This window comes from Lissotriton helveticus, chromosome 3_1 (assembly GCF_964261635.1).
Source record: "Lissotriton helveticus chromosome 3_1, aLisHel1.1, whole genome shotgun sequence".
Taxonomy (NCBI): Eukaryota; Metazoa; Chordata; class Amphibia; order Caudata; family Salamandridae; genus Lissotriton; species Lissotriton helveticus.
In genome coordinates this window covers 1,194,327,715-1,194,338,906 of record NC_136061.1, presented here as the reverse complement: position 1 = coordinate 1,194,338,906, position 11,192 = coordinate 1,194,327,715, and the positions used below count along the sequence as shown (strand labels likewise).

At 41.0% G+C, this 11,192-nt stretch overlaps 1 long non-coding RNA gene across 1 annotated transcript; it reads left to right on the top strand.

The window, feature by feature from the left end:
- Positions 1-8,218: 8,218 nt before the first annotated feature.
- Positions 8,219-9,575, top strand: LOC144824906 (uncharacterized). Its single transcript, XR_013609170.1, has 3 exons — positions 8,219-8,502; positions 8,801-8,878; positions 9,456-9,575. It is a non-coding gene; the product is annotated as an uncharacterized LOC144824906 (long non-coding RNA).
- The last annotated feature ends 1,617 nt before the right edge of the window (positions 9,576-11,192 follow it).

Genomic DNA, 11,192 nt, shown 5'->3' with positions numbered 1-11,192 from the left:
TAAACAAAAATGTACTAGGGTCCAAACTGTTCATGCTATGGATAAAGACTTAGAGGATACGGATGACATTCCTACGGCAACCATTACTGACTCAAGTGGGACCTCTAATACGATATGGACCCAAACAACATTAATGGGAGACAATCATAACCTCTCGAAACAAAATGGGAACCTTATAGAAACCATAGTTGATACTATTTTTAATCGATTAGTGAAGCAAATGATCAATCAGTTTAATAATGTTTTTAAAAGACTTGACAGATTACATAACCTGGTTAAAAATGAAGAAGTAAAAAGAAAGGGTTCTGTCATCTTGGATCAAATCAGAGCTGACCGCCTTATAAAAGGACTTGAATCTGTAAGCAACACATTGTCACTAAAGAAACAGGAAGCTTCCACCTTACCGGGTGGGGGTTTGAGTAACCCTGGAACATCACTACCGTCTAATGTACCATCTACAATTCAACCTCGATCCGACACTGGAGGAAAGAACCTGGCGAAACCCAACTTACCTTCCAAATCTATACCAACGCCTGCACCTAGAAAATCTGCCCCCTCCGTCATTATTAACAAAAACAACAAAAATGCCATTAACCACAATAACGGCTCTACCCAACCCACAACAGCAGCAAGTTCAACCCCTGTTAACAATAAAGTTATTGGGCAAGAAGGGACAAGCAGGCCTTTTATACATCAAGGGCCTGCGCTACATTTGCCTCCGGACGCTTGCCCTTTTGTCCTGGTCCTTGCAGGAGTACCACCGCTGAGGGAGGAACAGGGGGAATCATGGGTGCAATTGCGAAACAAATGTATAGATTGGCTAACTAAGCACAAAGGTGTCAGATATGATATCTCAAGAGAGATCCTATCGGCGCGCAGGGTGTCTTGGGTCGGGCCCTTATTCAAAGATAAGGAAGGTGACTGTATAGTTCTCAATTTTAAAAACCCTGGTACTGTAAGATATCTACTCAACAGAAATAGTAATTGCTCTGCTATTTCCACTGTTGTAACCATGTTACCTCTGAGTTATTTTTACAGACAACCTCCAACGCAATCTCGGTCACCCTTAATGCAATTTCAACTACCACCAATGCATTTTCAGCCACCCCCTATGCAATTCCAGCCGGCTTCATTTCCACTTAATATGTTTAATAGATTTGCACCTTTGTCGGATCTGGATATGTTTGACTGACCTTTATTGACTAACCCAGTCGAACCATTATTGGCACTAACCTCTGAATCCCAGGAAGTTCTACAACCCTTGCCACGGACTGTAGTGAGTCAAAAATCCAAGAACCATAGAGTGTTGTGCCAAGGTTCCGAACTATCTCTTGTAAGTTGGAACATAGCGGGTGTTAACTCTAAACTGAAAATTAAAGAATGGTCAGATTGGGTTAATAATAACTGTGACATATTGATGCTACAAGAGACTTGGAGTACAACTACACCTATAATGGAGGGATTTTGTTGTTACAACTTAATGGCTTCTCCCTCACCCATGGGTCGCCCCAGTGGGGGTTTATCTATCTGGACTAAAATAAAACCCGGGGTACAAACCAAATTGATCCCTACACCGGGCAAATGTTGTTTTATGGCCATGAAATACACCAACAGGATGAAACTATGTATAATCAATTTTTATAATAATGATTTTGTTACCCGCCCTAATGATAATTTTTTGATATTATTTAATTTTATTGATGAAATTATGGAGGGGCAGAAGCACGGGTCCTTTGATGGCATTTGCATTGGAGGGGATTTTAATGCCCATATGTACCGCAATAGCCCACCATGTAGAAACGGTGAAGAGTTGAAAAACCATCTAGCCTCCCGTGACTTATTAAATGCAATGGAAATTGCTGGTTCTAGTGCAAACAATATATTAACACCTACTTATATAGGCCAGGGCTGTGCTTCCACGATAGATTATATATTTATCTGTCCGACATTAAGTGATATAATTTTAAAAGCAGAAGTCATCTGTTCCGCATATAGTGATCACTATCCGCTTAGAATATATTTAAACAATCTGCAGTCCACAAAGGATGCATTGAGAGTAGAGACTGGGGCACAAAATCTGGCATTATCTACTGATAGATTAAGATTAATATGGAAAGGGGTGGACAATAAAGATATTTTAGCTAGAGTAATTAAAAAACACCCTAAGATAGTAGAGACGTGTCTGTCGCACATTAGCCCAGGCAACGATGTGGTCGTTGCCTTTGGTAAACTTTGTGGGGCTATTAAAAGAGAATCCTCTAAACCAGCTAGGCCCAATATTGATCATGGCCCTCGCTGGTTTGACTCCTCCTGCTCCAAGGCCAACAGGGACCTGAGGGCGGCCTTAAAAATCAACCCTAGGGATGCTTCACTGGTGAGAGAACTAAGATTAAAATATAAAACCACGCTACGCACTAGATCTGAGGCCCTGGTGATTAATCATTGGGAATCTCTCACACGTACTGCCTCATTAAAAGACACGACAGGTTTTTGGAGAGAAGTTAAGTCCCTCAGATCCTTTGGTTCAGACATCAAACCAATTAATTGTAATATAACTGGCGAGGCGTGGGTAGAGCATTTCTCTAAAATGTATGCTATATCAGCCATTTCTCTAGATACTGTCTCCCTACTTAATACTGCTGGACCACTGAACATTCTATTGCCCGAGGTCGAGGATGCTATAATTGAGAGCGCTAGTAATAAAGCTCCCGGCCCGGATGGTCTTTCCATTGACCAGATCAAATCTGAAATTAATTTTTGGGCCCCTTTATTATGTAATTTATTTAATAATTTGACTGACAGCTCAATCCCCGAATCCTGGTCGAACAGTGTCATCGTACCGATATTCAAAAAAGGTGACAGGACGGACCCTGCCTGCTACCGTCCGATTTCACTGATCGATAACACGCTAAAGGTGCTTGGAAGGGTAATTTTTAAAAGGATAAGGAATTGGGCTGAGGACAATAATGTTCTACATTGTAGTCAATTGGGATTCAGAAGCCATGTGGGCACTGTTGAACAATGTCTTAATTTGAACTTGATTATGGCCAAATATACTATTGTTAAAAAGTCCCCGCTTTATTTGGGTTTTATGGATCTGAGTTCCGCGTTTGATTTTGTTAATCGTTCTAGGTTGTGGTCACTTTTGCTTGATTATGGTTTGGATGATTCACTGGTATATTTTCTTTCTTACCTACATAGGGATTTAAAGGCTAGAGTACGTATTAATAATGAGGGTGAATTATCTGATGATATTTTTAATAGCAGAGGAGTTAGACAGGGCTGCGTACTCGCCCCACTGCTTTTTATTCTATATATTAATGGGTTGAGCAGCACTTTGAGCAAGATTGCGAAGGATGTACCAATTATAAATGGTTCCCCTATTACTGCCTTACTTTATGCGGATGACGCAGTATTAATGGGGCGTACACCTAATGCTTTACGAACTTTAATTACTGGGTTTGTTGCTTTTATGTCCGATTTGGGTTTAAATACCAATTTTAAAAAATCTTTCATTATGAATTGTGGACCCAAAAAGTACAACATTACCTCAATTAAATCAGGTGACAATATTTTAAAATGTACCAGCACTTTCCCTTATCTAGGGTTATTATTTTCTAACACAGGCTCTTGGCAGCAACATGCTGCCTACGCGAGAAATAAGATTGGTAAGTCAATCAATTCAATCTTATCTCTCCGACAACCCAAATTGGCAGATGTTATTACCCCCCTGCTCAATATTTATCGAACTCAATGCCAACCAACGGGGACATATGGAGCAGAAGTGTGGGGCTATTGTAACAGTATGCCTCTCCAGTTGGAGGAAAATAGATTTTGTAGGAGGGTGCTGGGGGGAGTTCCCTGTGCCCCCACATTTATTTGTCACAATGAGCTTAGGTTGCCATATATTGTTGATTGTATTAGGTCAAGGCCCGCGCTCTTTTGGATAAAAATATGGTCAAATCCAGCTGCTTCCCTAACACGCAGCATAATATCTGACTGCTTACTATGCGAAAGATCCCATCATATACCTTGGTTAAATGCTGTCGAGAACAGCCTGTTGAGCGTGGGACACGGCTCTCTGTTTAGCTCTCCTAATATCATTGTTCCTGTTCACAAGAATAGTGTAAAACGGGCATTGCTCGACTTATACAAGGAGGAACGGATGAGATCTGAATTTGCCAAATCTGTTGTCATTAAATATTTGCCCTTTACTGATTCAGGTAATGATAATCTAAACAAGCTCTGTAGATACCTGTCAATCCCAATAGGAAGATGGAACCGAAGCCTCTTATTCCGGTTCCGGGACGGAAGCATTGTTAATCTACTAAGCTTCCCCCTTGGTTATAACAAAAACTTAGAAGAGTTGGACTGTCCCTGTTCTGAAGGTGGGAAACAAAGTTTGTTGCATTATTTTCTTTTCTGTGGCCATTATAACTTGTATATCTGCCAATATTTAATGCCGATTTTCCGCAAATATAACCTAAGGGATTTTAATCTGGCATTGAAATTTTTACAAATGCTGTCAACAGATGAAGTCATATATACTGTAAGCTGTTTTATAAAAGTCTGTGTGAGATCAAGGGCAAGTATGGAACATGCATAAGGGACTATAGTATTGTGCCATTGAACGCACATTGCACTTTACTATTCTGATATAATTTGCACACAGATTAAATTATATGTGTGTCTGGATATGTATGATTATTTTAGAGAGTGGACAAATTGAAACCTATGATTAAACGTACAAATAGATCAATGTTTCTCCTTATTATGTACTATGCACCTTATGCCATATATGCTGCTTAAACTCAATTGGAAAATCTTGTTTTTAATTTTTATATATGTCTTTTATGTGTTTTTAATGTGTTTCATTCTGTATGTACTTTTATGGATGTATTAAATTCCGAATAAAGATCATTTGAATTGAATTGAACTGTGCTCTTTGGATCCAGTTAATGTATGCAGATATTTCAATCATAGGTTTGAAGCTATGATGTCTTTTATTACAAACAAAAAAAATCCTCCGCTTGGAGAGGTTTTGGATTTCTTTTGGAGAAAGGAGTATCAAGCAAGAGGTGCTCATCACATACATATCCTGCTATGGATTAAAGATGCACCAAAATTTGGAACAGATTCAGATGAGAAAGTGATGAGTTTCATAGAGCAGTATTCTACATGTGCTGTTCCGAAAAGTACAGAAGAAAACAATTTAAGACATCAAGTTTTACCCTTTCAAACCCATCGTTGTGGAAAATACTGTCGTCGAAAATACAAATCCAAGGACAAGTTCTACACAAAATGTGGTTTGGCATTTCCACATCCAGTAACATCGAAAGGAAGAGTGAACAATTTTATGTCTTCTCTGCGACATACTGTGACAAGAAAATCACCTAAAAATACATACAACCTAAGAAGAAATGGTTGTATGACGAACCATCGCGCGCAATCGCATCGCGGCACTTTACATTGCGGCCACGACATCGCATCGGCCGTTACACCGGCCATTATTTCGTCGCAAGCATTTGCGCCGCAAATGCGGCAATTTCATTGGATCGCGTGTCACATCAGCGATTTAACATCGCGCGACATGACAACGCGATGTGTTACCCTATAGTTAAAAAGAAAATTCGGCCAATGGGTTTGTGGGGGGGGTGGGGGTATATATAGTATTGCCCACCGCGTCTGAAGCCATTTGTGCCTGTGACCCTGTCGACATACTTTGGAATAAGTAAGTCTTCTGCCCTCTGTTTAAATCGTTACCCCCTTTATTTTTTGTGCCTTTGACTCGTTTCTCATGCTCTTCTGTCCTCTCTTCCCCCTCTTTTTCGTGTCCTTCTGCTCTCTGTTCCCCTCGTTTTTGGTGTCGTCTGTCTGCCTCGTTTTTTGTGGCCTTTTGCCCTCAGTTTAAATCGTTGCACCCTCTGTTTCCCTCGTTTTGGGTGGTCTTCTGCCCTCTGTTTAAATCGTTACTCCCTTTATTTTTTGTGCCTTTGACTCGTTTCTTGTGCCCTTCTGTCCTCTCTTCCCCCTCTTTTTCGTGTCCTTCTGCTCTCTGTTCCCCTCATTTTTGGTGTCCTCTGTCTGCCTCGTTTTTTGTGGCCTTTTGCCCTCAGTTTAAATCGTTGCACCCTCTGTTTCCCTCGTTTTGGGTGGTCTTCTGCCCTCTGTTTAAATCGTTACTCCCTTTATTTTTTGTGCCTTTGACTCGTTTCTCGTGCCCTTCTGTCCTCTCTTCCCCCTCTTTTTCGTGTCCTTCTGCTCTCTGTTCCCCTCGTTTTTGGTGTCCTCTGTCTCCCTCGTTTTTTGTGGCCTTTTGCCCTCAGTTTCAATCGTTATGCCCTCTGGTCAGCAAACTATCCCTCCTCCCCTGCCCTGAGCCCTTTAAAATAAGTCCATGCTCCAAAAAGTCCCCCAGCCTCCCTGCCCATAACCCTAAGAAACTGTTCCCTAACCCCGTGAACTACTCTAACTCTGCTCCCTACCCTCCCTGGGGGCCTAAAAATGTCCCCTGCCCTGCACCCTAGAAACTATCCCCTACATCCCTAAACTACCCCGACCCTGCCTCGACTTTGTAAACGGTCCCTGCTTTGTCTGCTAGAGCCCTACAACGGAAGCCTATGCCCAAATGGATGGGTGGATTTATTTTGTAAAGTTTTATTGAATGCGATTTAATATAGCGCAAACTTTGCCCGAAGGTGTCAGAGCGCTTTACATAAGAACATGTTGCAAAACCTAAGGACTTAGGATTACATGCATTAGATAAAAGATACAAATATGAAAACATTGCAAATGTACTAGATGTAGTCACACAAAGAAGAGACTGTAGATTATCGTTATATTTTGATATACATAGGGAAGGGATATGAATGGATATACTGCAAGAGTCACATAGGAATGGTAGAGTACAAAGGTCTACTGCATATACTAGTGCTTACAGTTATCTCTATATACAGAAAAGGTGGTCGGAGGGGGATGCAGTGGGTGGATGGATGCATGATGGATGGGTGGATGGATGCGTGGATGGATGTATGCATGATGCATGGATAGATGGGTGCATGGATGGGTGTATGGATGGATGCATGGATGGGTGGGTGACTGGATGGCGGATGGGGATGCAGTGGGTGGATGGATGCATGATGGGTGGATGGATGGATGCATGGATGGGTGTATGGATGGGTGCATGGATGGGTGGGTGAATGCATGGCGGATGGATGGATTGATGCATGGGTGTATGGGGTGTGAGTGAGTGCGCAGAGAAGATGCGCTCCGTGTCTATGATCAAAGCGGTCTACAAAAACTGCATGTAGGCAGAGGGAGGGAGGGTGCAGGCGGAGGGGAGATGGTGCAGGCAGAGGGAGGGATGGTGCAGGCGGAGGGGAGATGGTGCAGGCAGAGGGAGGGATGGTGCAGGCGGAGGGGAGATGGTGCAGGCAGAGGCGACATGGTGCAGGCAGAGGGTGAGATGGTCCATCCGGTAAGTTGTGATTTGGGTGACACCATGAGTTACCCGCACCGGGTGACACCAACCCTAGTGACGCCACTGATTAGAATCTTCAAAGAAAATGAAGGACGAAAATGTCACTATAAAATCTGTATGTATTTTATTCGCTAGTAAATATCTAAAACCAAGAAATTTATTTTGTTAAGGCTATCTTGGACAAGAAGTCACGTTGTTGCCTGCATCACACGGCACTAATTGTGTGCTTCAAATATCTTGGAACACCAACAGGCAGCAGAAACCAAAGGTAATTTGCCTTACAGTGGCCTTTGTTATGTAATTATCAATTTATGTATATGCAAACCTTTCCATCTGGGTCAGATTTGAATCATTCTGCCCTTAGCTTTATAAGCCAAGGAAAGCACATCGTTTTGCTTTGATGCTTAAATAAATGACTCACTTTCAGCTGCTTATATTGTATATTTTTTTCTGGCATATTTCTCTTAGATCATCACTAATCAGGTGGTCGACACGTCGTTGAATGCATCACACAGCACTAATTTTGTGCTTCAAATATCTTGGAACACCAACAGGCAGCAGAATACAAAGGTAATTAGCCTTACAGCATACATGCAGTTTTTGTAGACCGCTTTGATCATAGACACGGAGCGCATCTTCTCTTCATAACTTGCAGTTTATCGGCCGCAACGTCCTCGCGGGCGTTTGCAAGCAGCAAAACATAAGGACTTTGCGTTGGATTACACGCGTTACATAAAAGATAGAAATCTAATACACTTGCAAATGTCCCATATGCACTTGAAGCAAAGTGTCGCATAGTACCATGGCAGGTGGATGTGTTGGTGGTTGGATGGTTTGTTGGATGGATGGGTTGGTGGATGGGTTTTGTGATTGCATAAATTGTTGCTGGCTTGGCTTGATATACCCAACGTTAGACTAATCTCTATTTTGCCTCTTAAAATAGCCCGTCGCCACCGTGAGGCTTTGTGTGGTTATCCAAACACTGAGAAGAAGGCCATCCAAAGCGTAAAACAACGATACAGGTACATTAATGAAATGTCCCATTTACTCTTACAACACAAACTAGTGTCTGGGAGGTATGTGCTGCATAGTACCATGGAATTGAATGTCTTTGCTGTTTGGTCTATTAGGCGTATAATAATGGCACCGCAAAAAAAAATTTTTCATGTGCAGAAATAAATTGCTATGTTTCGTACTAGTTTTGTAGTACAGTACTTATAACATAGAAAACCTTTAAAGACTTGCAACTGCAAATACTCTAGTTGAAAGACCAAAGTAGTAATGCCACCGCTAACGTTTCTGTCTTACTTCCTGTTACAGATTTTTAAAGGTCACGGAGGTGCAAGTCCAGCAAAGATTTAAGGTTTCTACGCTAAGTGCAGCAGATTAGCACAAAAGGTAAACATGCATTTGCAATGCAATAGGTCCCGCATTAGGCAAGTTGGCTTTATTTCACCGGGACATGACAAAATTGTTATTTATGGTTTTTTTTTATATTGTGACATTAATAGCTTTGTCCTTAACAATCTTAATACTTGTATTTCTGTGCAATGTGACACCTATAGCCTTGTAAATGCAACATGTTTGGGATTGACGTCACTTACACACATTGATGTTACAAATTCAAGTTTTTTATAATAAAATAATGTTTTTTAAAATAAAAGTTATTGTAATTTATAATGGCAATCGCTTAAACTTTAGTAACTAATCTTGGGGAGGTTATGTTTTTGTTTTTTTCACGCGGGACTTTCATCCTTCTGGGGCCGATTGGGATGGAGGTTTACTGGCGCGGGTGCTGGGGTGTATGCAGTGCTCTATGCATTTTGTGTCCGCCATTAGGGAAAGTGTGTCTTTCTTATGCATTTTAAGAGGAATGTTTTGTTTGTTTACTACCGCAAATGTCTTTGTTACTATTTTCAAAATGCATTTTCTGTTCTCTTCCTGTTAAAAAAGCATTTTAATTTTTTTTTGACAGCAAATGTCTGATCCAAAGATGGCGCAATATATCACGTCAAGCAGAGGAAATCGCCTACTCAAACACAGCGGTTATATATATTGCAAGGAGAGAAATTCTGAGCCACGGGGTCATTGGAAGTGTGTGCAATATTACTCAAGGCATTGCAGAGGACGAGCGGTTACTCTGGGTGAGTCTGTTTTAAGAAGCACAGAGCATAACCACTCTGCCTCTGCAACTACTATTGAAGTTAGAGAATCGATAAACGAGATGGAAATGCTTGCAGGCAACTCCAATGACCCTGTGGTGCCATTTTAAGGGAGGTATCACAACATATTACTGAACATGTGGCTAGTAGTATGCCTGCCATCCCCAGCTTACGTCGAATGATCCAACGTAAGAAACTCGCGAATCATCCAAAAAGTGTGGCACCAGAAACTTTTGGGGATATTGAAATTCCTGCTGAACTCTCTGTCACCGTTTCAAAGGAACAGTTTCTTCTGTATGACAATGAAAATTGTCATAAGAGCATTTTAATATTTAGCACCCCCCGTAATCTTAACCGCTTGGAGAACAGTGATGTGTGGATGCTTGATGGGACCTTTAAAAGCACGCCCACCCCTTTCACTCAAATCTACACCATTCACGGGTACATCAACGACATTGTAGTTCCTTTAGTCTACAGTTTATTACCAGACAAACAATCCTCAACGTATACTGAGTTTTTGTCAGTTGTAAAATCTAAAATCCCAAACAAAAGTCCGAGAAAAGTAATCATGGACTTTGAATTACCCATGATAAATGTTGTAAAGAAAGTGTACATTGATACCCAAATACAAGGATGTTATTTTCACTTTTCTCAGGCTATTTGGCGCAAAATTAAAAAAACATCCCTTATTGAGGATTATGTGTCTGATAGTAAACTGCAGTTTGAGCTGAAAAAACTAGCTGGTCTTTGCTTTGTTCCTCCTGATAGTGTAGATGACTACTACACATCGATTACAGAGTCAGAATATTTTATGGTAAACGAGGACAAATTGGCACCCTTATTAAATTATTTTGAAGACACATGGATTGGGCATCTAAGCAGGTCGGGTTGCCGGAGGAAACCACGTTTTCTTGTGGACTGGTGGAACTGCTACTCAACCTGCTTAGAGGGAGGAGCAAAGACAAACAATTCCCTTGAGGGTTGGCACAACTCTTTAAACAAAAGTATTGGGAAACCGCACCCTAATTTCTACTCTTTTCTTGAAATTTTTAAAAAGGAGCAAAGTTTCCAGGAAATGCGAATGTCACAGTGTTTAGCAGCTAATCTCCATCCACGTGTTTGCCCCCGTTCAAAGGAAATGTCTGTCCGACTTTTGGCAGTATTAAAACTTTTCCCCTTGTCTGCGCCTTCTGACTACCTGTCTTCCATCGCACATGTACTCAATTCCTTTGGGTAAAAAAGATGGCACTTGTATGTGTTGTATTCCATCCTCTGAATCCTTACTGTTGTGCCCGATAACCCTGTCTGTAAATTCTACCCCCAATCGTGTTTACATTTTCCCATGGATATGTACTATTATTTAATTCATTTTGGGGCTATTGCATACCTAGGAAGTTTGGAAGTAATTTGTATCGATGCAATGTAAACCAAATAAAAATGTACAAACGTATTTATTGTGTTTACCAAATCAAAATGTACAACGTGTTTATTGTGTTTAGCAAATAAAAATGTAGAAACGTGTTTATTGTGTTTACCAAATAAAAATGTAG